The sequence below is a fragment of the Ranitomeya variabilis genome, chromosome 2 (assembly GCF_051348905.1).
Source record: "Ranitomeya variabilis isolate aRanVar5 chromosome 2, aRanVar5.hap1, whole genome shotgun sequence".
NCBI classification, from domain to species: domain Eukaryota; kingdom Metazoa; phylum Chordata; class Amphibia; order Anura; family Dendrobatidae; genus Ranitomeya; species Ranitomeya variabilis.
The window spans coordinates 815537231-815565095 of NC_135233.1; the positions used below are offsets into that span (position 1 = coordinate 815537231).

At 43.2% G+C, this 27865-nt stretch overlaps 1 protein-coding gene across 5 annotated transcripts in view; it reads left to right on the forward strand.

Annotated features, from left to right (window-relative positions):
* Nucleotides 1-27865, forward strand: part of KHDRBS2 (KH RNA binding domain containing, signal transduction associated 2) — a 773482-nt gene that overhangs the window by 476227 nt on the left and 269390 nt on the right. The window lies entirely within an intron of this gene.

A 27865-nucleotide genomic window follows, 5' to 3' on the forward strand; every position in this document is an offset into this window, starting at 1 on the left:
TTATGTGCTATATGATTACGTCTGCCCTCGTGGGAGCGCCCTTCAAGTGGTATCTCCACCCTCAAATATTTTACAATGCAACACTTCCAATTGTTAAGTTTTACAATATTATCAACTACGATTTTATTGATACGGTCATATGTATAACATTGTGGATAAGAAAATAATATTTGCTTGACAACTATTTTAATTAAGCTCTTATTATAATGTAACAAAATAAATCAATAAATTCTTATTTCCTACCAAAAATGCTTTTGTACAAAGCATTTAATGAAATTAAAGCAATTGAGAAGTGCAAGAATAAGACATGGAAATATAAGTCTAGTATTATTTGATTAAATCCTAAATTATATTTAGTGGAATCAGAACAGCTGGATGGCATATTGATTAAATAAAACTGATTAGATATTGTGCCAGAAGCACTTTCATGAAGAGCTAAGGCTCAGCTGACAAGCATCTGGTGATACTTGAAAAATCCAATTGTATTTCTGTAATAGCAGTAAAGTGTGAAGATTTTATTATGGGAAAATGTGAGTGGTTTAGCCGAGCATCACATAGCTGGGGAGACCTGATGGTAACCAAAACCACTTTTACGTTGTTATATGCATCACTGGCATTTTCTGCCAGGGTCTACGGTGAATAAAAATAAAACATCATAGAAAATAATTATGCAGATTTTTTTATTTAAAGTATCTAGACGATGTATTAAGTTGATTGTACTGCCGGAGAAGGTTTTATGGAAAGAACAGCAATACAGTTCTGCACATTTGCGCAGCTTCTTTTTTCATACATTTAATCATTAAGTTGCTCCTGGCGCACTTTCCTTTTTGTCAGTAAATGAAACCTTGGTCATTTATTTGCCAGTGATCTTAAAGAACTTGTATGAAAGAAATAGGTTCTTAACTTAAAGTGCGCAATGCGAAAAGAAATTAGCTAAATCTATGCAAATGAAAACTATGCCAGGAATATTAGATTTCTGATTATTCCATTCTCATTAGTATTTGCTGAACATTCATCACAAACCTCTAAATTTAATTATTTAAATTGGAATTTGTAACTGAAATAAACTCAAGTTGTTGACTGTGCAAGTCTTCAATTGCTCGGTGCCATTTATTGGAAAACACTGCAATGAAACGCTGTACCCAGGTAGAGTATTCTACCCCACGAGGTATGGTTGAACTTTTATGGCACCCATTAGGATGTAATTTATTCATAAACTATTTGAAAAATAGTTAAGAAAGGGTGATAAATGTTAAAGTTGATTTCTGGATTTGAATAACCTCTTTTCCATGACTGCGGTTTGTTTTGGAGAAGCAGATTGTGCTTTATTCACCCTTTCCCATTCCAGCACTGAGTCCCTGCAGCTGCTTAGATTGTCAATTATTGTTTGCGGTCTAGACATAACATCGACAGCACTGAAGCCAATAACTGAGCTTTGCAACTCTGCCCGAGCTCGCTGAATGGCTGCAGTGCTGTCGCGACACAACGTCAGCTCTACCCACAATAACCGCCATTGGGAGCATTGACGTAGACTCAGTGATGGTTTTGGGGAGAGTGAGTAAAGTGAAGTGTGTATTTGTTAAAAGAATCCGCAATCAGGGCACAAGGTTTATACCAATAATATAAATAAGGTTTATACCAAAAATATAGACAAGGTTTAAACCAAGAAACCAGAAAGCCCTTTTAAGTAATATAGAATTTTTATGACCATAAGGTTAAAATTTTATTACTGAAGCAGTTTGTCCCATCTGGTCAACTTTGTTTATCTGAGGGCATCTTGGCTGCTGGAACCACATCTGTTCAACCATTACTTCCATAATAGGTTGCAAATGCCCTCATATTTCTCCTTCAATGACTTAACCTTAAAATGTAATAATTCACAATAACCATTCCAAAGGTTAAAAGGAATCTGTCATCAGGTTTTTACTACCTCATCTGAGAGCAGCATGTTGTAGGCAAAGAGACCCTGAATCCAACGATGAATCACTTTACTATGTGCAGCGGTTCTGACACAATCAGAGTTTTTAGATTTAGCAATGCAGCATAGCTGATAAAGCTTACCCCCCCACCAGGCTCTCTGGGTACATAGTCTATAGACAGTGAGGTGCTTATCACAGAAGGGGCGGATTCGGCCAGGGCTCACACACTTCTGTAGTCTAGACAATGATAATCACAAGGTGATAAAACCTTCAGAATAAGTAAACAACAGCACACAGCCTGACATGTAACAGATCCCTGAATTCTGGGTTTTGACCTTTACCTCATACTGTCCTCAGATTACATAGCAAAAACCTACTGACAGATTCGCATTACTGCTAAGTTCACACTAGGTATTTTATGCAGTGTTTTTGCTTTTTTATGCTAATTTTCAGCTGTGTTTTACAGTACCAGCAAAGCCTATGAAATTTCAGAAATCTCATGCACACACATTGTTTTTTTGTCATTAATATTTTGTGCTTTGCATGTTTTTTTGGACGTAGCTCATGTCACTTCTTTCAGCGTTTTTTCAGTGTTTTTCACCCATTGACGTAAATGTGTGGTGAAAAACGCTGAAAAAACAAAACAAAAATGCAGGTATCAGGTTTTGCTGCGGTTTTTTGTGCCAAAACCTGATTCTATGGAATAGAACTTTTTTTAAACATTATATTTTATAAGCATGCACAATAGACAAATACAGCATGCAAAACTGCTGCAAAAAGGCACAAAAACGCATAAAAAAGCCACAAAAAAACTCAAGAAAAAACAAGGAAAATTTGCTTCTTTCTGCAGCTTATCCCCTGCCAAGAGATCAGGTTTGGCTGCAAAAAAAAAAAACACTGAAAAAAATGCCTAGTGTAAACTTACCCTACTAGAGAAATCTCTTTCTATAATGTGTTTTAAAAGGGTATAAAGGATATCATTGCATACTCTTCTGCATTGTTGTAAAGAGTTTAGATTGGTTTTCCCAGCACAGTCATTGACGGGATATCGATAAAATATATGATTAATCTCTAATTTATAACTTTACAGTAATCTGAAATGCCTAAAAAAAAATCTGTGCTCCTTCTTTTTTGTACTGACACATTACCACATTACCACTAGAGTTGAGTGAATTTGATCAAGTCCCTGCTTATTCGGCAAGCTATCGCTGCAGAGGGAACTCGGCTTCCTGGATCGCACCGGCTGATCAGCTGATCGGCGCCGCAGCTGCGTTTGTCGCGGCTGTGTCACTGTCACAGCACATGCATGGACAGCCCAACACACAGGTTCTCCATGCATGTTCTGTGACAGCACAGGGGACCCGATCACATTCGCTCAACTCTACAGTAATTACCACCCCTGATCAGACACCACCCCTGTAATAGAGTATTACGCTACCTGAAAATGGTAAGAGCATAATAAAGCTCAATTTAAACTGCAATTTAACTAGTTGAATTTAACAGAGAATATTTAGTTTAGCATCCCCAATAAATACTGCAGACTAAGGAGGAAATTTATCATCCCCTGTATGCCAGAAAACTGGCAACAAAAGTTGCAAAATTAATTGCAAGTGGTATTTGCACTTTTAACCCCTTCATGACCCAGCCTATTTTGGCCTTAATGACCTTGCCGTTTTTTGCAATTCTGACCAGTGTCCCTTTATGAGGTAATAACTCAGGAACGCTTCAACGGATCCTAGCGATTCTGAGATTGTTTTTTCGTGACATATTGGGCTTCATGTTAGTGGTAAATTTAGGTTGATAATTTCTGAGTTTATTTGTGAAAAAAAACGGAAATTTGGCGAAAATTTTGAAAATTTCGCAATTTTCACATTTTGAATTTTTATTCTGTTAAACCAGAGAGTTATGTGACACAAAATAGTTAATAAATAACGTTTCCCACATGTCTACTTTACATCAGCACAATTTTGGAAGCAATTTTTTTTTTTTGCTAGGAAGTTATAAGGGTTAAAATTTGACCAGTGATTTCTCATTTTTACAACAAAATTTACAAAACCATTTTTTTTAGGGACCACCTCACATTTGAAGTCATTTTGAGGGTTCTATATGGCTGAAAATACCCAAAAGTGACACCATTCTAAAAACTGCACCCCTCAAGGTGCTCAAAACCACATTCAAGAAGTTTATTAACCCTTCAGGTGTTTCACAGCAGCAGAAGCAACATGGAAGTAAAAAATGAACATTTAACTTTTTAGTCACAAAAATGATCTTTTAGCAACAATTTTTTTATTTTCCCAAGGGTAAAAGGAGAAACTGGACAACGGACGTTGTTGTCCAATTTGTCCTGAGTACGCTGATACCTCATATGTGGGGGTAAACCACAGTTTGGACGCACGGCAGGGCTCGGAAGGGAAGGAGCGCCATTTGACTTTTTGAATGAAAAATTGGCTCCAATCTTAAGTGGACACCATGTCGCGTTTGGAGAGCCCCCGTGTGCCTAAACATTGGAGCTCCCCCACAAGTGACCCCATTTTGGAAACTAGACCCCCAAAGGAACTTATCTAGAAGCATAGTGAGCACTTTAAACCCCCAGGTGCTTCACAAATTGATCCGTAAAAATGAAAAAGTACTTTTTTTTCACAAAAAAATTATTTTAGCCTCAATTTTTTCATTTTCACATGGGCAACAGGATAAAATGGATCCTAAATTTTGTTGGGCAATTTCTCCTGAGTACACCGATACCTCACATGTGGGGGTAAACCACTGTTTGGGCACATGGTAAGGCTCGGAAGGGAAGGAGCGCCATTTGACTTTTTGAATGAAAAATTATCTCCATCGTTAGCGGACACCATGTCGCGTTTGGAAAGCCCCTGTGTGCCTAAACATTGGAGCTCCTCCACAAGTGACCCCATTTTGGAAACTAGACCCCCCAAGGAACTCATCTAGAGGCATAGTGAGCACTTTAAACCCCCAGGTGCTTCACAAATTGATCCGCAAAAATGAAAAAGTACTTTTTTTTCACACAATTTCTTTTAGCCTCAATTCTTTCATTTTCACATGGGCAACAGGATAAAATGGATCCTAAAATTTGTTGGGCAATTTCTCCTGAGTACGCCGATACCTCATATGTGGGGGTAAACCACTGTTTGGGTGCACGGCAAGGCTCGGAAGGGGAGGCGTGCCATTTGACTTTTTGAATGGAAAATTGGCTGCAATCGTTAGCGGACACCATGTCGCGTTTGGAGAGCCCCTGTGTGCCTAAACATTGGAGCTCCCCTACAAGTGACCCCATTTTGGAAACTAGACCCCCCAAGGAACTTATCTAGATGCATAGTGAGCACTTATAACCCCCAGGTGCTTCACAGAAGTTTATAACGCAGAGCCGTGAAAATAAAAAATAATTTTTCTTTCCTCAAAAATGATTTTTAGCCCAGAATTTTTTATTTTCCCAAGGGTAATAGGAGAAATTGGACCCCAAATGTTGTTTTCCAGTTTGTCCTGAGTACGATGATACCCCATATGTGGGGGTAAACCACTGTTTGGGCGCACGGCAGGGCTCGAAAGTGTAGGCACGCCATTTGGGTTTTTGAATGGAAAATTAGCTCCAATCATTAGCGGACACCATGTCGCGTTTGGAGAGCCCCTGTGTGCCTAAACATTGGAGCTCCCGCACAAGTGACCCCATTTTTGAAACTAGACCTCCCAAGGAACTAATCTAGATGTGTGGTGAGCACTTTGAACCCCCAAGTGCTTCATAGAAGTTTATAACGCAGAGCCATGAAAATAAAAAATAATTTTTCTTTTCTCGAAAATGATTTTTTAGCCCCCAATTTTTTATTTTTCCAAGGGAAACAGGAGAAATTGGACCCCAAAAGTTGTTGTCCAGTTTCTCCTGAGTACGCTGATACCCCATATGTGGGGGTAAACCACTGTTTTGGCACACATCGGGGTTCGGAAGGGAAGTAGTGACGTTTTGAAATGCAGACTTTGATGGAATGCTCTGCGGGCATCAGGTTGCGTTTGCAGAGCCCCTGATGTGCCTAAACAGTAGGAAATCCCCACAAGTGACTCCATTTTGGAAACTAGACCCCCAAGGGAACTTATCTAGATGTGTGGTGAGCACTTTGAATACCCAAGTGCTTCACAGAAGTTTATAACGCAGAGCCGTGAAAATAATAAATGTGTTTCCTTTCCTCAAAAATATTTTTTTAGCCCAGAATTTTTTATTTTTGCAATAGTAACAGGAGAAATTGGACCCCAAAAGTTGTTGTCCAGTTTCTCCTGAGTATGCTGATACCCCATATGTGGGGGTAAACCACTGTTTGGGCACACGTCAGGGCTCGGAAGGGAAGTAGTGACATTTGAAATGCAGACTTTGATGGAATGGTCTGCGGGCGTCACATTGCATTTGCAGAGCCCCTGATGTGCCTAAACAGTAGAAACACCCCACAAGTGACCCCATTTTGGAAACTAGACCCCCGAAGGAACTTATCTAGATGTGTGGTGAGCACTTTCAACTTCCAAGTGCTTCACAGAAGTTTATAACGCAGAGCCGTGAAAATAAAAAATAATTGTTCTTTCCTCAAAAATTATGTTTTAGCAAGTAATTTTTTATTTTTGCAAGGGTAACAGGAGAAATTGGACCCCAACAGTTGTTGCCCAGTTTGTCCTGAGTACGCTGGTACCCCAAATGTGGGGGTAAACCACTGTTTGGGCGCACGTCGGGGCTTGGAAGGGAGGGAGCACCATTTGACTTTTTGAACGCAAGATTGGCTGGAATCAATGGTGGCGCCATGTTGCGTTTGGAGACCCCTGATGTGCCTAAACAGTGGAAACCCCTCAATTCTAACTTCAACACTAACCCCAACACACCCCTAATCCTAATCCCAACTGTAGCCATAACCCTAATCACAACCCTAACCCCAACACACCCCTAACCGCAATCCTAACCGCAACACACCCGTAACCCTAATTCCAACCCTAACCCTAATCCTAACCCTAATCCCAACCGTAACCCTAATCCCAACCCTAACCACAACTGTAACCCCAACACACCCCTAACCCTATCCGTAACCCTAACCACAAGCCTAATCTTAACCCTATTTCAAACCCTAGCCCTAATTCCAACCCTAACTCTAATTCCAACCCTAACCCTAAGGCTATGTGCCCACGTTGCGGATTCGTGTGAGATTTTTCCGCACGATTTTTGAAAAATCTGCAGGTAAAAGGCACTGCATTTTACCTGCGGATTTACAGCAGATTTCCAGTGTTTTTTTGTGCGGATTTCACCTGCAGATTCTTATTGAGGAACAGGTGTAAAACGCTGCGGAATCCGCACAAAGAATTGACATGCTGCCGAAAATACAACGCAGCGTTTCTGCACGGAATTTTCTGCACCATGGGCACAGCGGATTTGGTTTTCCATAGGTGTACATGGTACTGTAAACCTGATGGAAAACTGCTTCGAATTCGCAGCGGCCAATCCGCTACGGATCCGCGGCCAATCCGCTGCGGATCCGCGGCCAATCTGCTGCGGATCCGCGGCCAATCCGCTGCGGATCCGCGGCCAATCCTCTGCGGATCCGCGACCAATCCGCTGCGGATCCGCGGCCAATCCGCTGCGGATCCGCGTCCAATCCGCTGCGGATCCGCTGCCAATCCGCTGCGGATCCGCTGCCAATCCGCTGCGGATCCGCGGCCAATCCGCTGCGGATCCGCGGCCAATCCGCTGCGGATCCGCGGCCAATCCGCTGCGGATCCGCGGCCAATCCGCTGCGGATCCGCGGCCAATCCGCTGCGGATCCGCGGCCAATCCGCTGCGGATCCGCGGCCAATCCGCTGCGGATCAGCGGCCAATCCGCTGTGGATCCGCTGCCAATCCGCTGCAGATCCGCAGCCAAATCCGCACTGTGTGCACATGCCATAACCCTACCCCTAACCCTACCCGTAACCCTAACCCTACCCCTAACCCTAACCCTACCCCTAGTTCTAACCCTAACCCTAGTGGAAAAAGAAAAAAAAATATTTTCTTTATTTTATTATTGTCCCTACCTATGGGGGTGATAAAGGGGGGAGTTTATTTATTATTTTTTTATTTTGATCGCTGCGATAGAACCTACCACAGCGATCAAAATGTACTTGTAACGAATCTGCCGGTTGGCATTTTCCAAGATGGTGGCGCCCATGGAGAAGACGGCCGGACACCGGGAGGGACATTGAAGCTAGGTAAGTATGGGGGGGTGGGATCGGAACATGGGGGGGGGGATCGGAGGACCGGGGGAGCGGACAAGAGGACCGGGGGAGCGGACAGGAGGGAGGAGGGGAGCGGACAGGAGATCGGGGCAGAAAGGACGACTGGGGGGGCGATCGGTGGTGGTGGGGGGGGCAGATCGGGGTCTCCAGCCATGGCAGATGCTATTGCAGCATCGGCCATGGCTGGATTGTAATATTTCACCATTTTCATAGGTGAAATATTACAAATCGCTCTGATTGGCTGTTTCACTTTCAACAGCCAATCAGAGCGATCGTAGCCACGGGGGGGTGAAGCCACCCCCCCTGGGCTGAAGTACCACTCCCCCTGTCTCTGCAGATCGGGTGAAAATGGAGTTAACCCTTTCACCCGATCTGCAGGGACGCGATCTTTCCATGACGCCACATAGGCGTCATGGGTCGGATTGGCACCGACTTTCATGACACCTACGTGGCGTCAAAGGTCGGGAAGGGGTTAAATGGCCTACCAGCTCTAAACACGTCTGTTTTAGTATATTAATGCCCTGTGAAACAACAATGCTCTATATTGTGTCATTTCTCTGTTAAGGTATATACACATTATTATTATTATTATTATTATTTATTATTATAGCGCTATTCATTCCATGGCACTTTACATGTGAGTAGGGGTATACATAATAAAAACAGGTACAATAATCTTGAACAATACAAGTCACAACTGGTACAGGAGGAGAGAGGACCCTGCCCGCGAGGGCTCACAATCTACAAGGGATGGGTGAGGATACAGTAGGTGAGGATAGAGCTGGTCGTGCAGTGGTTTGGTCGAACGGTGGTTACTGCAGGTTGTAGGCTTGACGGAAGAGGTGGGTCTTCAGGTTCTTTTTGAAGGTTTCGATGATAGGTGAGTCTGATATGTTGTAGTAGAGAGTTCCAGAGTAGGGATGATGCGTGAGAGAAATCTTGTATGCGATTGTGGGAAGAGGAGATGAGAGGGGAGTAGAGAAGGAGTTCTTGTGAGGATCGGAGGTTGCGTGTAGGTAAGTACCGGGAGACGAGGTCACAGATGTATGGAGGAGACAGGTTGTGAATGGCTTTGTATGTCATGGTTAGGCTTTTGTACTGTACATTGTACATGTACTGTACACATGCAGCAGGTTTATTGTACAAATTGTTTTCGCAGAAAGCACTTGTATTTCTGCAAGCCTAAGGCTGCAGTCACACTAGCAGTATTTGGTCAGTATTTTACATCAGTATTTGTAAGCCAAAACCAGGAGTGGGTGATAAATGCAGAAGTGGTGCATATGTTTCTGTTATACTTTTCCTCTAATTGTTCCACTCCTGGTTTTGGCTTACAAATACTAATGTAAAATGCTGACCAAATACTGCTAGTGTGACGGCAGCCTTAATCAGATGAAAATGAACGGTGTCAGGCATTTCTTAATGGGGACCTGTCATCAAGAAATTAAACCCCTGACTAAATGCTCTTTAATGCTTATTAAATATAAACATTTCTTGTAGAATTTAGTTTGGAAATTGTAGAGAAATCCGTCTCTGAAGTTTTAATCAGAAGTGCAGTTATAATAATAATAATAATAATAATAATAATATTTATTTATATAGCGCCAACATATTCCGCAGCGCTTTACAAATTATAGAGGGGACTTGTACAGACAATAGACATTACAGCATAACAGAAATCACAGTTCAAAACAGATACCAGTAGGAATGAGGGCCCTGCTCGCAAGCTTACAAACTATGAGGAAAAGGGGAGACACGAGAGGTGGAGGTGCAGTTGGACACTTCCCACTCTGATACTTCTCTCTATTTGTCCCCACCCATCGTGGGCCTATAGTCATTGACTGACGGGTCACACTTCCATATTCCCCTGCCCGAGAGTCTATGTAAGCTCCGAATCATGGACCCGGTTCTTCTCATCATATGAGGGGGCACAAGTGCAGTGAGCACCTGATGATATTACAGGAACCAGTCTAATGATCTGCGAATGCTCCACCAGCTCTCTTGAGATGACCTAGAGTGATGAATTTGTGCCAGAATCATTGCCTGGAGTCGTCTCTTCAGATTGATAGATAATCCCTCTTTAACAATCTGCATGTCCACCTCCTTCTCCAATGAGACAGCACTTGTGAGGAATCTTGGGCAATGGATAAGAGAAGAGTGACCTGTCAGTCAATTGCTGAAGGTCGGCAGCAAGTGAAAAATGAAACAGGCATAAGAGCTATCTGTGCAGTCTCCATCCACTGCATTTGTGACTAAAAGTTCAGAGATGAATTTCCCAACAATTTCCAAACTAAATACTACAAGAAAGGTATGCTCTACCCTCGCCTAATGTATTCTCACCCATCCCTTGTAGATTGTGAACCCTCGCAGGCAGGGTCCTCACTCCTCCTGTGCCAGTCGTGACTTGTATTGATTAAGATTATTGTACTTGTTTTTAATTATGTATACCCCTTCTCACATGTAAAATGGAACACCCGCCAGGGCTGCGGGGTACTCGGTACCGGGTCCGGTACTTAAAGGGTGGTGTCACAGTGGCGGTGACCCAGTCCTTGGCCTTGTTAAAGGGACGGTCTTTAAAGGGGTTAGTTGAATAGTAAAAGTTAGTGACACCACCTGTGGTATTCGGTCAGTGGGGACCGATGCTGCTTTAAGGGGTCCTCTGGGGTGATGTTATAGCAGCTAAGATGGTATCACTTCCCACAGGTGAAGTAGGTCCCCAGGCCTCCAGGTGTATAGGTGAAGATGGTGGGTGGTGCAATAAAGAATGGAGGACATAAGTTTGCAGTCTCTTTACCTGGTTTACTGTAGGTTTCAGGCAACCGCAGTCCAGGGCACCAGATCACAGGTACAGGCAGGGTCCGGCCGGCTTGGAAGTGAATCTGGAATACGCTTTTCCAGGTGGAGATGAAAGCCTTCCTACTAGCACTTTGGGGGTGGGCGAGAAATGGCGTAGCACACTTCGCATTGTTTACTAGGTATGTTATTTGATTCACTAAGTAGGTACCCTGTTGATTATTGTTTATTTAAATCTGGGAACCTCTCACTATGTGTTCAGTACTGTAATGTCTTTTGTGAATAGCTGATGGGTTTTTATATAGTACCTGAGCTATTTCTATTATTATGTCATACTTGACTTTAATTGTGTTGTTGTGCCTCCATATTTCCCTGCCATTCAGTGTGCATTTGATTGCCGATTTTAGCGCCTTGGTTTGTTAGAGACCTTTTGTATTCATCAATAAAGTTTGCATTATTTATTAAAATTATAGACTATTACACTGGTTTTTGTTTCAGTGGTTTTTTCTGTCTTGATTTGCAGTGTGTCCTACACTTCCATTCATTTGGGCTCTATTATTGTGTATTATGATGATGATATATTATTCTAGGTGCCGCATATGTTTTCTGTGTTTCTATCTACTAGCGCTTTGGTGTAGTCCCTTGCTGCCTGTGGCTATGGTCAGGGTCCTCACTGTTCTTTCTGCCCTCCTTAAAGGTATGACAGGTGGCTCGAGCCTTTTTACAGGGTCTCTATCACGACCCGGGCTCTTTGCGCTACTGTGTCTCCTGGGTGTTATGGCGGACAGGTGTTGTGAAGTCCAGCTGTCCTGCTGGTTTCTGCTGTAAGTCTTGGAGTCCCTCACAACCTCGGTCTTCCAGCTACCAGAATCTGCACTCTGCAGGGAGGCAGCCCAATTGCAGCTGTCCTCCCCAGTTCTCACTCGCCTGTGCTTCTTCCTCTTTTCAGTCTCTATACAAGTTGCTCTGCTCTTTTTTTCCTTCCCAGGAGCTGCAGAATTACTTGTCTGCATGGCCTCAGCTTTCCTTCCTCTTTTCTGAGTCTCCTCTCACCAAGTGTTTAACTCTAACTGCCTAGCAACTGACTCCTCCTGACCAGAGAGAGCAGCTCCCCTGAAATCGGGTGTAGAGCTCCCCCTTTTGGCCTGGAATCAGAACGGTGTTGTATGTGCTGATTACCTGTTAAAGGGATCCTTCCTCGCTTCCAAGCATGACATCACTCTCCCTGTGAGGAAAGCAATGCCACTGTAACAACCAGGACCCTGGGGTGTTACAAAAGCGCTATGGAAGTAATGGCGCTATTATAATAATAATAATAATAATAATTAAAAAAAAAGTTAAAGGGCCTTTTACAAACATGACTTTAGTTAGGGTCTAATTTCCTGATGACAGGATACTGTATTCACCCAGTTCTTCAGCTGCACTTCTCATACTCCACAGAAGTACAGTGCTCTATCGTCTTCTGAGATGGCTTTTCGGAGAAAATTAGAAGTTGAGAGAGAATAAAGATAGAGAAGGAAAGGAGCTATTGGGTCAATAACTCCCATCTCTCCACTATTAAATTCAAGAATTGTGAAACACAACTCTATACTAATACGGAAAATAACAATGATACATAGTGTCTGTATTTTAAAATATCATGGAACTTTACTGGGAAAACATTTCATGACTCACAGCAAGCTGTACCCTGAGGCAATCATTGCCCCATGCAGTTCATTCAAAAGGACAGAAAAAGGTTGAGGTGTCTGATCAATTTATGTTCTTCAAACATTAATTCAGAGCACAGTACCAACTAATTATCCCACTGTGTAAATCACATGATCGTGCCTGACTTCAATTAACATTATAGTATCAATTAGTTCACTAAATGTTTCATTATTGAGGAGAAATGTCAAAAATTATGATTGGCTTTAATGATGCTACATGAATTCTAAGTAGCCTGAATGGAAGCTTTAAAGCTCAGATTTACAATATTTTTTTTACTGTGAGTCAGCAATTTCTGCATATAGAAAAGAGAGAAATGTTTATCTAATCAAATACTTAAAAGTGACTATACGTATTATCAACTTAACTGGTACTAACCATTTACCTATCGGCGCCTCCTCGGCTCCGATCAGCCTTGCTTTCTTCCTTCATCAAAGATGGCCACCACAGTGGCAAGAGGGCAGTGGTAAGTCTTAACTACTCCTCCTCTGCTTTTATTATCCCATAGCACAGGAAAGGCAAATGTAGGGCACCGTGTAGGGTGTTTGCACCCAAGGTGAGAATAGCTTTAATAAATAGAGATGGTATTTAGAATATCTATGAGAGACCATGCACAACAAAATCGTTCTCCTCCTTGATGAAAAGGAAACAGTAGGCATAGGAAAATGGAAGCAATACAAGTCTTTTATTTTAGAGAACACATATCACAAATGTGAAAAATTAACTGTGTCATTTAACCGGTTGCACTATATTTTAGCAGCAACTGCAATCGAAAGAATTCTGTAATGTATACAGTACTGTACATGCATTAGTTGAGCTTCAATTCTAATTCCCAAAAAGTTGGGACACTGTCTAAAATATAAAGACAACAATAAAGCAATGATTTGAAATCTCTTATAACCATATTTTATTCATAGCAGAACATAGAACACAGATAAGAAGTTGAATTTTAGGCATTTTTCTATTTCATTTGAAAAAAAAATTAACACATTTTGAAGTTGATGGCAGCAGCACATCTCCGAAAAAGATGGAACAGGGTCATGCCTTCCATTGGGTAGCATCTCCTTTTCTTTTTGCAACAGTCTGTATATGTAATAACAGAGGATCCGAATACATAGCAAACAAACCCGGGAAGAGGTACTAATAAATATGTAAGGTAATAACCCGGATTATTAAATTCATCGCTCCAACCATAAATATCAAAGAAAAGGAGAACCAGGAGCCAGAAGTATAAATATATAAAAAGAATCTTTATTAATGCACAATGTTAAAATCAGGACATGGGTACTTGTACCAAATATTCCACAACACTACATGAAAGGGGAAAAGGAACAAACCCTTAACCATACCACCCCAGCTATGCACAGTAATTAAGCAAACAGTGTTGAGCAATAGACACCATGTAGTAACCCCTGTTGGGAATAATCCTACACAGCAGTGTAAACAATAGACACTACATAGCGAGAAGTAATGGTCACATGGGAAGTAAGGAGCACAAAAGTGGAGAGACTATGTCAGTAACCGGCAACGAAATCTAAGACAGGTGCATTAGTACATCGTGATAGAAAGCCAAAGACACAGCCGCAAAAGGTGTGGACACCATGCTTACCCATGCAAGGGGGGAAGAGGAGAAGGGATCCCACCGGTGGATGCCCCCGACGCGCGTTTCGCGGCGTACACACGCCGCTTCCTCAAGGAGGAGAAAGTGAGGAGATGAATTGCTGGTGTTTTGGGAAAGGAAAATTGTCTGATTCTTGTCTGTGGTAGAATGTTTTCTTTTGGCAAAAGGTCTGGACTGTTTGCAGGCCAGTTCATCACTCAAACTTTTCTTTTGTGAAGCTGTGTTGTTGTGATGGATTCAGTATGTGGTATAGCATTGTCTTGCTGTAATATGCAATGCTTTCCCTGAAATAGACATTGTCTGAATGGAAGCATACATATGTTCTAAAACCTCTATATAATGATCGGCAATGATAGTGTCTTTCAAGACGTGTAAGCTGCCCATGACACAGGCGCTAATTAAATTCCCGTACCATCACAGATGCAGGCTTTTTAACTGTACTCTGACTCTGAACAGATTTCAATGTTGCCTTGGTCAATTTTAAAATTACCTTTGGCCCAGAAAGAATAGCAATATTTCTGGATTGTGTTGATATATGGCTTCTTAATTTCATAATTTTGCTTCAAATAATTTGTGGATTGCACAGCACACTGTGTTCACCAACAATGATTTTTAGAATCATGCCTGTTTTTAATGCAGTTCTGCCTCAGGACCTGTAGAGCACCAGCATCAAATATTGAATGTTGACCTGTCACTTGTGCACATGGATTTCTCCAGATTCTCGGAATCTTTTGATGATATTATATACTGTAGATGGTGAAATGTTCATCGTCTTTGAATTTTTTTGTTGAGGAACATTTTTTGAAATTATTCTACATTTTTTAGACAAAGCTGTTCAAAGAGTGGTGAAAATCTGACCATCTTTGCTTGTGAGAGACTCTGCCTCTAACATAGTCATGTGACTTAAGCTACTTTCACACTAGCGCCGTGCACTGCACGTTGCTTATGCGTCGTTTTGGAGAAAAAACGCATCCTGCAAAAGTGCTTGCAGGATGTGTTTTTTCTCCATAGACTTTTATTAACGACGCAGTGCGACGAATTGCCACACGTCGCAACCATCGTGCGACGGTTGCGTCGTGTTGCGTCAGACCGTCGCCACCAAAAAACGTTGCTTGTAACGTTTTTTGGTGCGTCGTTCCCGTCTTTTCCGACCGCGCATACGCGGCCGGAACTCCGCCCCCGCCTCCCCGCACCTCACAATGGGGCAGTGGATGCATTGAAAAACTGCATCCGCTGCCCCTGTTATGCTGCGCTTCCACAGCTAGCATCGGTGCGCCGCCACGTCACATAGCGACGTGCAGCGCACGACGCTAGTGTGAAAGTAGCCTTAGTTGGAAATTGACTCTGTAGCTGTTTTCATTAGTATCACTTACTTTTCCACCTTCTTGTTTCATCTTTCTTGTTATATATATGTGACTGTCATAAATTTCGAAACTATTTTTTTAAAGGAAAAATGTCTAGCTTTCAAGTTTTGTTATATGTTATATACTATGTTGTGAAAAAAATATGGCCATAAGAGATATCCAAATCATTGCATTATTGATTTCTTTACATTTTGAGGAGCATCCTAACTTTTTGGAAATAGTGATGTATGATTTTAGGTATAAATGGTGAATATACTGGCATATATACTCAGGCATTACATTACACTGCCACAGGTAAATGTGACAACAGATACCGAGGCAATATCAATATTACATATGACATACTCATAATAATTGTTTCCCAAGCTCCTGTCCTCACGGACTCCCAACAGGTCATGTTTTCAGGATTTTCTTAGTATTGCATTGGTGAGGGAACCTGTGGCAATTTCTGATGCATTGATACAAATTCCATTACCTGTGCAATAAATCCTTGAAACATGATCTGTTGAGGGCCGCGACAACTGGAGTTTGGGAAACACTGCACTAAATGAACAAAGGTGTTGGGACACCTACACATTACACTTAGAAGTACTTTTTGTGACATTTTTGAAGTCTGTCTTGGATGAGAGGGCTTAGCTTGGGATCTCAATTTGAATTCATCCCAAAGATGTTCATTAGAGTTGAGGTCAGTAGTCTAAGCACGCTGCCACCTCATTTCATAGCAAATTCACCTAACTGTGAGGACCGCCTTACCCTGTCTCTGCCCTGAAGATGACCAACATATGCATAAGTGTATTGTGAACAGTGTTATGCATATCTGTGCAGTTAATGTGTATGTATATAATCCCTATGTGCTGTGATATAGCAATGTATAGAATAGCAGGTTTAATGCAGGAATCCCTTGATAGTATACAGATATAAGTGGTTTATAGATAAAAGGGGAAAGGTTATTAGCAATATACTGTAAGGATAGGATATAGATAAGGAATAGTTAATGTTAAGTACAGGCCCACAGATGGGAGGGCAATAGTGTTAATAAATGTGGAAGCACTTCCTGTTTGGAGTTAGATAGAAGTAGATGTAAAGATAAGCTAGTTCACTGTTAAGTTCATGTGCAGTGGGCTGCTAGGGTCAACATGGACCTATCACTTTGGCCAGTGGATTACCATATGACCATATGAACACTCGATGCTGATCTGTCTGTTGGGCCCGGGATCTCGAGACTGACGGCAGGACCAGCACACTGCGGACAAAGATGGATGTGACGACTCAACGTTTTTTCTTAATTATTCCAGATATAAATTGTGTAGGACCAGAATCATAGACTGTTGTCTGAAGTATTGACTCTTCTTGTAGGACGAATACTAACCCCTAATATTATCTCCTACAATTTATTTTCTGTTATATTTGTAAAACATTAAGGTGTGGTCACTGAACAATGATGTTTGCTGATATGCTAATTATGCATTGTGTTTCGGAGCCTGTTTGTTGACTTCAATAGCAGAGAGGGAAAACTATGCAAATAGTTTAAATAATCAAGTAATGCTACTTGATCTAATCATCATTCTTCTCCTTATTTGTGATGCTAGACTGAAGGACACTTGTTAAATCTAAAAATAGGTCACTTGCCACTATGAAAAGAGACTTTTTCTTCTGGTTGGTGTGACTCTTCAGGATCTCAGCTTAGGGTACTATGACCCAGCTGGTAGAACACAGGACTGTTTCATTGACCATCACTGAAACCCTAGAGACGTCTTAAAGAATCCAGATTGGGACAATTGGTTCACCTGGCCACATACCTCACTGCTCTCGGTTAGCTTCCTATGCTTCTCGCTACCTCCTCACTTTGGGGGCCTACCAAATGTGGGGGGCCACTGGTGGGGGTCTGCGACACTGAAAACAGCTCTAATCTTGGCGAGTCTGTGGAAGGGTGAGACTCTGTAATTTGCACCATCTTGGGTATTTTCTGGGACTGTTCTGTATGCTATTGTGGGTTGGTGGTTCAATACATTATTGCCACACAGTTTTATCATCACCCTGTGTTGTTTGAGTAGTGTTTTGCCCACATTAAGAGGAGAATGTGTGTTCGACAGCACGATCCCTGGTCCATGCGGTTCCGACTAGCGGACCTGGGAGCCCACCGATCCCCCATGTCTCCGCAATAGAAATGAAGTCACTAAGGTGGAAGATAATTGAATCTCAGTAGAGCAGAATCCCTAGTGTTAGTGGAGTCAGCAGGAAAAGGAATGCTCCATGCAGAACGACTGCTATGGCTGAAATTATGTCCAATACCTGAGAGAGACTGTAAACTGTTGTGCTCTATCCCACATAAAAAAGAAGTAAAATATAACTTTTATTTAGTTATGAGATAAAAGAGATTACCAATCAAACTCATAAAAAAGTGCTAAAGTGCCAGTGTTTGTTAAAAAAAAAAAAAGAAATGGATGCAACTTTCTGTTCCAAATCAATGTGTGGGTTAACTTATTGAATAAAGCTTATACTCTTATTTTACAGCTTTTTAAATAAATGTTCATTCAGTCCATGTATCAAAATGGCCTTACTACTATACACACTTATTTGGATTGGTGCATTTTACAGTGGTTTCACTATTGAAGCTAGCAGGCCTATACTTGATGCTCACATAAATGATACTCAATAGCATCCATGCATGCCCAGCTTAGAATTGCAATGAGAGGAGAGTCGCACATTCAGGTGCTATACTCTTCACATTGCCAGGAACCACATTTACACCAGACATGTGTATCCAGACATTAACTATGCTGGTATCCCTTCCGTTTGTAGATAATTGCAGCAGTTGCAAAATGCATGTATATTACATATAGTGACCCATATACAGCTCTGGCAAAAAATAAGAGACCACTGCAAAATATTCAGTTTGTCTGATTTTTCGATTTATAGGTATATTTTTGAGCAAAATGTAAATTGTTCTTTTATTCTATAAACTTCTGACAAGATGTCTGCGAATTTCCAAGCAATAAATTTTGTTTGTTTTTTTCTGAATAGGAGAAATAGTCAAAATTAAAAAAAACAGTGCTTTTAGACCTCAAATAATGCAAAGAAAACAGGTTCATAATCATTTAGAAACAGCAATACTAATGTTTTAACTCAGGAAGAGTTCAGAAATCAATATTTTGTGGAATAACCCTGATTTTTCATCACAGCTTTCATGAGTCTTGGCATGCTTTCCACCATTCTTTCACACTGCTTCTGGCACAAAAATTTAAGCAGTTCTTCTTTGTTTGATGGCTTGTGACTATCCATCATCCGCTTGATTACATTACAGAGGTTTTCAATGGGGTTCAGGTCTGGAGATAGGGCTGCCCATGACAGGGTTTTGATGTGGTGGTCTCTTAATTTTTGCCAGAGCTGTACATCCAAGTCAAGATAGTAATAAATGGAACACTCTCACCAGGTATCAGGGAGCGATAAATCATTACTGCACTGCTTCTCATTCACTATCCGATGTAGGTCCTAGCCATTGCCTCCCTCTTCTCCCTCTTTGCTATTTCCCAATATTTTGTGGAGGCATAGGTCTTAGCTAAACCTGTATCCCAGATGCTCCACTAAAATTATGATGAAATGTTCAGTAAACATTTGACTGTTGAAAAGCACTTGATGTCCCCTGGATTGTGTGTGACAGTTCCAGAAGATGGGAACTTGGAGCCAGTGGAGACCTATAGCCCACAAGTGAGTGTGATGAACACCACATCTAACAGCACACTGGGACTGGTACATGATTTTCCTATAGGGTACCAGAACGTGTAGGAGTAGCAACTTGCCCACAACTACCCAGCTCAGGCCCCTTACAAAACCATGCCATTATGGACCTAAACTAAAATATCCCTTCCCTGGAACTACAAGACTTGGATCAAATCCTAAAAAAACAACCCCATAGCTAGGGTTGAGTGAAACGGATCAGACAAATTCAAAAATCGCCGACTTTCGGCAAAGTCAGGTTTCATGAAACCCGACCCGATCCTAGTGTGGAATCGGCCATGAGGTCGCCAATCTGCGCGCAAAAGTCACGTTTCATATGACGCTTTCAGCGCCATTTTTCAGCCAATGAAGGAGGACGCAGAGTGTGGGCAGCGTGATGACATAGGTCTCGGACCCCACCATCTTAGAGAAGGGCGTGACAGTGATTGGCTTGCTTTCTGCGGCGTCACAGGGGCTATAAAGGGGCGTGCACGCCGACCGCCATCTTACTTCTGCCGATCTTAGCATAGGGAGAGGTTGCTGCAGCTTCATCAGAAGAAGGGATATAGTTAGGGAGGAAAGATTAACCCCCAAACTGCTTGTGCTGTAATGATTTCCACTGTCCAACACCACCTTTTTTTTGCAGGGATAGTGGAGGCTATATTTTTGTGCATCAGCTCTGTAGCTTATTAGGCTGCCTTATAAGGGTATGTGCACACGTTGCGGATTTCTTGCAGAAATTTCCTGAAGAAAACCGGAAATTTTCTGCAAGAAATCCGCATTTTTTTTTTTGCGTTTTTTTTGCGTTTTTTTCGCGTTTTTTTAGCATTCTGCAAGCGTAATTAGCTTGCAGAATGCTAAGGTTTTCCAAGCGATCTGTAGCATCGCTTGGAAAACTGACTGACAGGTTGGTCACACTTGTCAAACATAGCGTTTGACAAGTGTGACCAACTTTTTACTATAGATGCAGCTTATGCAGCATCTATAGTAAAAGATAGAATGTTTAAAAATAATAAAAAAAAAAAAAAAAATGCTTATACTCACCCAGACATCTCCTCACCGGCGTCCGTTCCTCTTCCTGTAGCTGGTGTGTGCGCACAGGACCTTCCGTGACGTCACGGTCACGTGAGCGGTCACATGACCGCTCACGACCAATCACAGGACAGTGACGTCATCGGCAAGGTCCTTCGCCGCACATCAGCTACAGGAACCGAAGCGACAGCGTGCAGTGGAGGCGGGAAGACATCGAGGGTGAGTATAGGACTATTTTTTATTTTAATTCTTATTTTTTGACCACTTATATGTTGCCCAGTGCGTGGAGGAGAGTCTCCTCTCCTCCACCCTGGGTACCAACCGCACATAATCTGCTTACTTCCCGCATCGTGGGCACAGCCCCGTGCGGGAAGTAAGCAGATCAATGGACCCCTAGGTGTGCGGAATCCCCTGCAATTCTGCATTTTAATGAACATGTTGCTTTTTTTTCCGCGATGCGATTTTTTCGCGGAAAAAAAGGCTACATTTGCACAAAAAATGCGGAATACACTTAAAATAATAGGAGGCATATGTAAGCGTTTTTTTCGCGTTTTTATCACGTTTTTATAGCGAAAAAACACGAAAAAAACGCGAAAAATACTTATCGTGTGCACATGGCCTAAGGCTCCCTGATAGCTGCATTGCTGTTTGCACGCTGCTGTGCAAACCAACTGCTTTTTTAAAAGCAAAATCCTGTTGCTCCTTTCTGCACAGTTATCTAGTTTATTTGTCCACACTTTTGTGTGCAGCAGTCCTTTTTATTGCTGCCATACTTGTCCTGAGATCATTGTAGGGAGATTGAAATTGTACTAAAGTCCTTGTATTTTTTCATATATCTTCCAGCCACTTTCTGCCACTTACATTGTGTTGTTTTATACACTGGGCCTGAGTTTTGGTTCAGTCTCCCCCCAAAAAAGTGAGATTCAAATTCTCACAAAGTGGATATACTCCAGTCCTGTTAGTTTGTCGTATGTCAGCCAGCCACTTTCTGCCACTTAGATTGCGTTGTTATATACACTGGGCCTGAGTTTTGGTTCAGTCTCCCAACAAAAAAAGTGAGATTCAAATTCTCACAAAGCGGATATACTTCAGTCCTGTTAGTTTGTGGTATATCAGCCAGCCACTTTCTGCCGCTTACATTGTGTTGTTTTATGCACAGGGCCTGAGTTTTGGTTCAGTCTCCCAAAAAAAAGGGAGATTTAAATTCTCAACAAGTTTATATACACCTTCTACCTTGTTTTACCGTACCATATAACGGTTGTTATTTTGGTTAGATTTTCCAAAAAATGTGGAACTCTGGTGGAAGAGCCTGTGGGCAGTGGTTGCCAGCTGGTACTGATGGTGGTGGTGGTGCATCTGGTGGTAGTGGAAAAAGCACAATAGCACCTAAGGCTGGAGGTGTTGAACCAGTGTCATCTTCTGGCTACACAAGGCCTCGAAGGCTCCCATATCTGGCAGTAGGAAAACAGATTTTAAAGCCGGAGCAGCAGGAAAAAGTTTTGCCTTTCCTTGCTGACTCAGCCTCTAGCTCTTTCGCCTCCTCTTCAGAAAGTTCCAAATATAAAAGCAGCGAGTCGTCAGTGGATGCTCCTGGTCAGGAACAAGATGTTTCCTTGTGTCCTTCACCCAAACCAAAAGTGATGGATGCGTCAGGCGACACTACAGGTTACTCCATGGAGCTCTTTACACATACTGTGCCTGGGTTAGAAAGGGAAATTGTTAACTGCCCATTACAAGATGAATCGGACATGGAGTGCACTGATGCACAGCCACAGCTAGATTATTATGCTGTTCCATTGACTCAGATCACTACATTGCCTTTGCAGTGTACTGAGCCAAAATCTGACCCTGATGAGACTATGGTGCCCCATCCCGAACGCTATAGCACCTTACACGGTGACACAGAGAAAGGTGCACATGACATTGAAGAGGAGATGATAGATGACCCAGTTGTTGACCCAGATTGGCAGCCATTGGGGGAAGAGGGTGCCGCTGCCAGTAGCTCAGAAGCGGAGGAGGATGATCCGCAGCAGCCATCTACATCGCAACAGCTGTCATCTGGCAGGCCCGTATCAGGCCAAAAATGTTTGTCAAAAACAAAAACAGTTTTAGGACAGCATGGCCATCCGGTGAATGTAGCACAGCGTGCAATGCCTGAAAAGGTATTCCATAGTAGGAAGAGTGTAGTGTGGCAATTTTTTAACCAAGATCTGAATGATCAGTCAAAAGTTATCTGTAAGAAATGCTCAAAGACCTTTAGCAGAGGGAAGAATCTTCAAAATTTAAATACAATGTGCATGCTTAGACATTTAACCAGCATGCACTTGCAAGCCTGGACTAACTACCAAACGTCCCGTACCGTTGGTGCACCTGCTTAGAATGAAGGTAGTCAGCAACGCTACATTGCTTCCCTCACTGTAAGCCCACTGGTTAGGACACCACCAGCAGCAAATGTGGAGGTATCGTCGCAAGGCCAAAGCAGTCAGGGAATCACAAGGTTTTTTGTAGGAAACACTGCATGTAGGCCAACATCAAGAATACCATCACCAACCCTCTCTCAATCTGCCATGTCCACCACCACCACCGCTAGTCCCACCATATGCAGCTCTCCAGTCCAGCTCACCCTACAAGAGACTCTCGTTAGGAAAAGAAAGTACTCATCCTCTCATCCGCGTACACAGGGTTTGAACGCCGACATTGCTATACTAATCTCGTTAGAGATGATGCCCTACCGGTTGGTTGAAAGCGAAGCTTTCAAAGACCTGATGGCCTACGCAGTACCACGCTATGACCTACCCAGTCGGCACTTCTTTGCGAGAAAAGCCATCCCAGCCCTCCACCAGCATGTCAAAGACCGCACTGTCCATGCACTGAGGCAATCAGTCAGTGGAAAGGTGCACCTCACAACAGATGCATGGACCAGTAGGCATGGCCAGGGACGTTACGTGTCCATCACGGCACACTGGGTTAATGTGGTGGATGCAGGGTCCACAGGGGACAGCGATAGTGGGGCAGTTCTGCCTAGCCCACGGTCTAGGAAACAGTTGGCTGTAGGCGTTCGCCACCCCTCCTCCTCCTCCAATAGCGAAAGCTCATCCACAGAGCGCAGTCGCACGACCACTCCATCCGCAGCTGCCAGTGTTGCACACGAGGTGTCCCATTATCGAACAGCTAGTGGTAAGCGTCAGCAGGCTGTGTTACAAATGAAGTGTTTGGGCGACAACAGACACACCGCGGAAGTACTGGCCGAGTACTTGCAGCAACAAACTCAGTCATGGCTGGGTAGTGTACATCTTGAGGTAGGCAAGGTAGTCAGTGATAATGGAAGGAATTTTATGGCTGCCATAGCCCTTTCAGAACTGAAACACATACCTTGCCTGGCTCACACCTTGAACCTGGTGGTGCAGTGCTTCCTCAAAAATTATCCGGAGTTACCAGCCCTGCTCCTGAAGGTGCGAAGACTTTGCTCGCACATCCGCCGGTCACCCGTACACTCCAGCCGTATGCTGAACCATCAGCGATCGCTGAATCTTCCCCAGCACCGCCTAATAATCGACGTTGCAACAAGGTGGAACTCCACACTGCACATGGTTCAGAGGCTGTGCGAACAGAGGCATGCTGTAATTAATTTGTGGGAGGATACACATACATGGGCAGGCACTTGGATGGCAGACACGGAGTTGTCTGCTGTGCAGTGGTCGAAGCTACAAGACCTCTGTCAAGTCCTTCAGTGTTTTGAGGAATGTACACGGCTGGTAAGTGCAGACGATGCCATCATAAGCATGAGCATCCCACAAATGCGTCTGCTGATGCAAAGTTTGTCGCACATTAAGGAGCAGGCGTCTGCAGCCGAGGAGGAGGGAAGCCTTGATGACAGTCAGCCATTGTCTGCTCAGGGAACTCTCCTGGACGAGGTGGCGGACGAAGAGGAGGAGGAGGAGGATGATGGGGATGAATATTTATGGGAGGAGGATGCTTCTCAGGGGGCAATAGAAACTGGTGGCGTTGCAAGGTCAGGTACAGGGTTTTTGCGCGACACAAGTGATGTTGATTTGCAAGAAAGTGCTCCTCAACCCAGCACAAGCAGTGAATTGACACCTGGAACATTGGCCCACATGGCTGAGTATGCCTTGCGTATCCTAAAAAGGGACCCCAGCATTATCAAAATGATGACCGATGATGATTACTGGTTGGCCTGCCTCCTGGATCCACGATATAAAGGAAAGTTACAAAATATGCCACATGAGAACCTTGAGCAAATATTGGCTACCAAACAAGCAACTCTTGTAGACCGTTTGGTTCAGGCATTCCCAGCACACAGCGGCGGTGATGTTTCTCACACGAGCCGTAGGGGGCAACATGGCAGAGGTGTTAGAGGTGCACAAATCCGAAGTGGCATTGGACAAATGACCAGGTTGTGGAGTGATTTCGCAATGACCGCTGACACGACAGGTACTGCTGCATCGATTCAAAGTGACAGGAGACAGCATTTGTCCAGTATGGTTACGAACTACTTTTCCCCCCTTATCGATGTTCTCCCTCACAGGTCATTCCCCTTTGATTACTGGGCATCTAAAATAGACACCTGGCCTGAATTGGCAGAATATGCATTACAGGAGCTCGCTTGCCCTGCTGCTAGTGTGCTATCAGAAAGAGTCTTCAGTGCTGCTGGTTCAATACTGACCAAAAAAAGGACACGTCTGGCTACCCAGAATGTTAATGATCTAACCTTCATTAAATTGAACCAATCATGGATTTCAAATTATTTTGCCCCACCTTCCCCTGCTGACACGTAGCTTGCCTGAAAAATGTCTTGCTTTTGGCCTCCTCTTACTGACTTCTTCAATTCCTCCATTTGCAGCTGCTGAATGTCCACCATAGGCCATTTTTATACCTCCCTAAATGGGCTGACTACCCCCACAGGGCCGTGGTCACCACCTGGCACAAGCACCCATGCAAGTGCCGTTTGCCTGGACAGGTGGGTGGGCCCACTCTTGGGTGACGGCACTGGCACAGGGTCCCTCATAGTACAATGAAGTGTTTCTGACAGTGGTGGTGCACAACCAACGTCAGACACACCGTCGTAATATGAGGGGCCCTGTGCCAGTACCGCCACCCACGAGAGAGTGTTCCCCCCACTCGAACAGTGCTCTACCACTTGCAATACTTACCTCTCCCTGCTCCACGACTGTGTAGTCTGTGCTGTTAAATCCTTCAATGGCACTGCCAAAACAAATTTGTTGAAATGATAGATGATAGTTAAAAAATATACAGGGGCCCTGGCCTCCATTTAGACTAGTTAATACTTTGCGCCTACTACCACTGTCTGCTACTCAGCAGAGGAGCCCACCCCTGTACCTAGCTATGCCACCTATTTATTTATGAACAATTTTTTGGCAGACATTTAGCCCACTTTATTATTTGGGCCTACTAAATGTGTCTGCCACTCATTACAGTTTTCCTCCACTGAACAAAGCAATGCCACCTGTTTAGTCCTGTTACCAATTTTGAACTGCATTTAGCCTGCTTTATTATTTGGGCCTACTAACTGTGTCTGCCACTCATTACAGTTTTCCTCCACTGAACAAAGCAATGCCACCTGTTTAATCCTGTTACCACATTTGAACTGCATTTAGCCTGCTTTATTATTTGGGCCTACTAACTGTGTCTGCCACTCATTACAGTTTTCCTCCACTGAACAAAGCAATGCCACCTGTTTAGTCCTGTTACCACATTGGAACTGCATTTAGCCTACTTTATTATTTGGGCCTACTAACTGTGTCTGCCACTCATTACAGTTTTCCTCAACTGAACAAAGCAATGCTGCTTGTTTAGTCCTGTTACCACATTTGAACTGCATTTAGCCTACTTTATTATTTGGGCCTACTAACTGTGTCTGCCACTCCTTACAGTTGTTTTCCGCTGAACAAAGCAGTGCCGCCTGTTTAGTCCTGTTACCAATTTTGAACTGCATTTAGCCTACTTTATTATTTGGGCCTATATCTGTGTTTCCTCCTCATCCTGCCCATTTCCCCCTCATCCTGCCCATTTCCCAGCCACTGCTAGATGAGTGTGCTGGTACATTGACCCAGACCACTACATTCCACTTGCACTCTACACAGCCAGAATCTGACCCTGCTGAAAGTCAGGTTCTCCTTCCCGCATACTATACCACCTTACACGGGGACAAAGAGGAAGGTGCAGATGAAAGTGCAGGTTCCTTCATCAGGTGGGGGGGGCATACTCAGTGGTGACGTTACTGGCACAGGGCCCCTCATAGTACGCAAAAGTGTCTCTGCCAGTGGGAGGCACCACCCACCGTCAAACACACCGCCGTACTATGAGGGGCCCTGTGCCAGTGCCAACGAGTGGGCCCCCCCGCTTGCTCAGGATCGCAACACTTGCAAAGTTGAAATACTTACCTCTCCCTGCTCCACCGCCGTGACGTATTCCGCGTTTCCTGGGCCCACGAAAATCTTGAGCCAGCCCTACCCCCCCACAACTTTAGCCAAATGACCCCCAGTTTTCAATGCCTAACTTTTATTATAAAGTAAATTAAGATTGACAAGCTTAAGTAATAAAAATTGATGTTTTTGGCATTAAAATAGGCACTGTAGGTGTTTTCCTGTCCTCCACTCACTGCCGACTTTGATTCCCCATTGACTTGCGTTGGGTTTCGTGTTTCAGTCGGCCCCCGACTTTTCGCAATAATCGGCCGATTTCACCCGACCCGACTTTTGACAAAGTCGGGTTTCGCGAAACCCGACTCGATCCGAAAAAAGTAAAAGTCGCTCAACTCTACCCATAGCATTATCCCTCCTACACCAAATTTAACAGTTAGCACAGTGTCATCAGGCAAGTAATATTCTCTCAGCATTTACAAATCCCAGACTTGTCCATTAGACTACTAGATAGAGAAACTTGATTCGATACTCCGCAAACATGTTTTCACTGTTTTAGAGTCCAGCTGCCGTGTTCTTTACACTTTTTCTGATGCTTAGCACTGTACTTAGTGATGTAATGTTCATGCCTAGGAGTTTTGGAACACTGCAGTTAGTAAGTTAACAGACCACTGGTGACTTTTATGTACTGTGCACCTCGGTTCTCAACTCTGTAAATTTATATGGTCTGCTACTTTGTGGCTGAGTTGCTGTATTTCCTAAATGCTTTTGATTTGTTACAATAGTGGAATCCTATTACAGTACTGTGCTAGAATTTTGTTAGCTCTTTACAATGAGCAATTCTTTCAGAAATGTCTGTAAAGGCAGACTGTATGGCTAGGGGCTGAATTTTCTACGCCTGTCCAATGGGACTGGAAATAAAAATAATTAAGCGGAGTTTTCCATTATCTCCAAATAGTGTACATCTTAATGACAAATTGCTATAAGTGTTTTATTTTAGATTTTATTTTCTCAAGATTTTTTTTTCTGCACAAGACTTGCATTAACCATTCCCAAGTCTAGTCA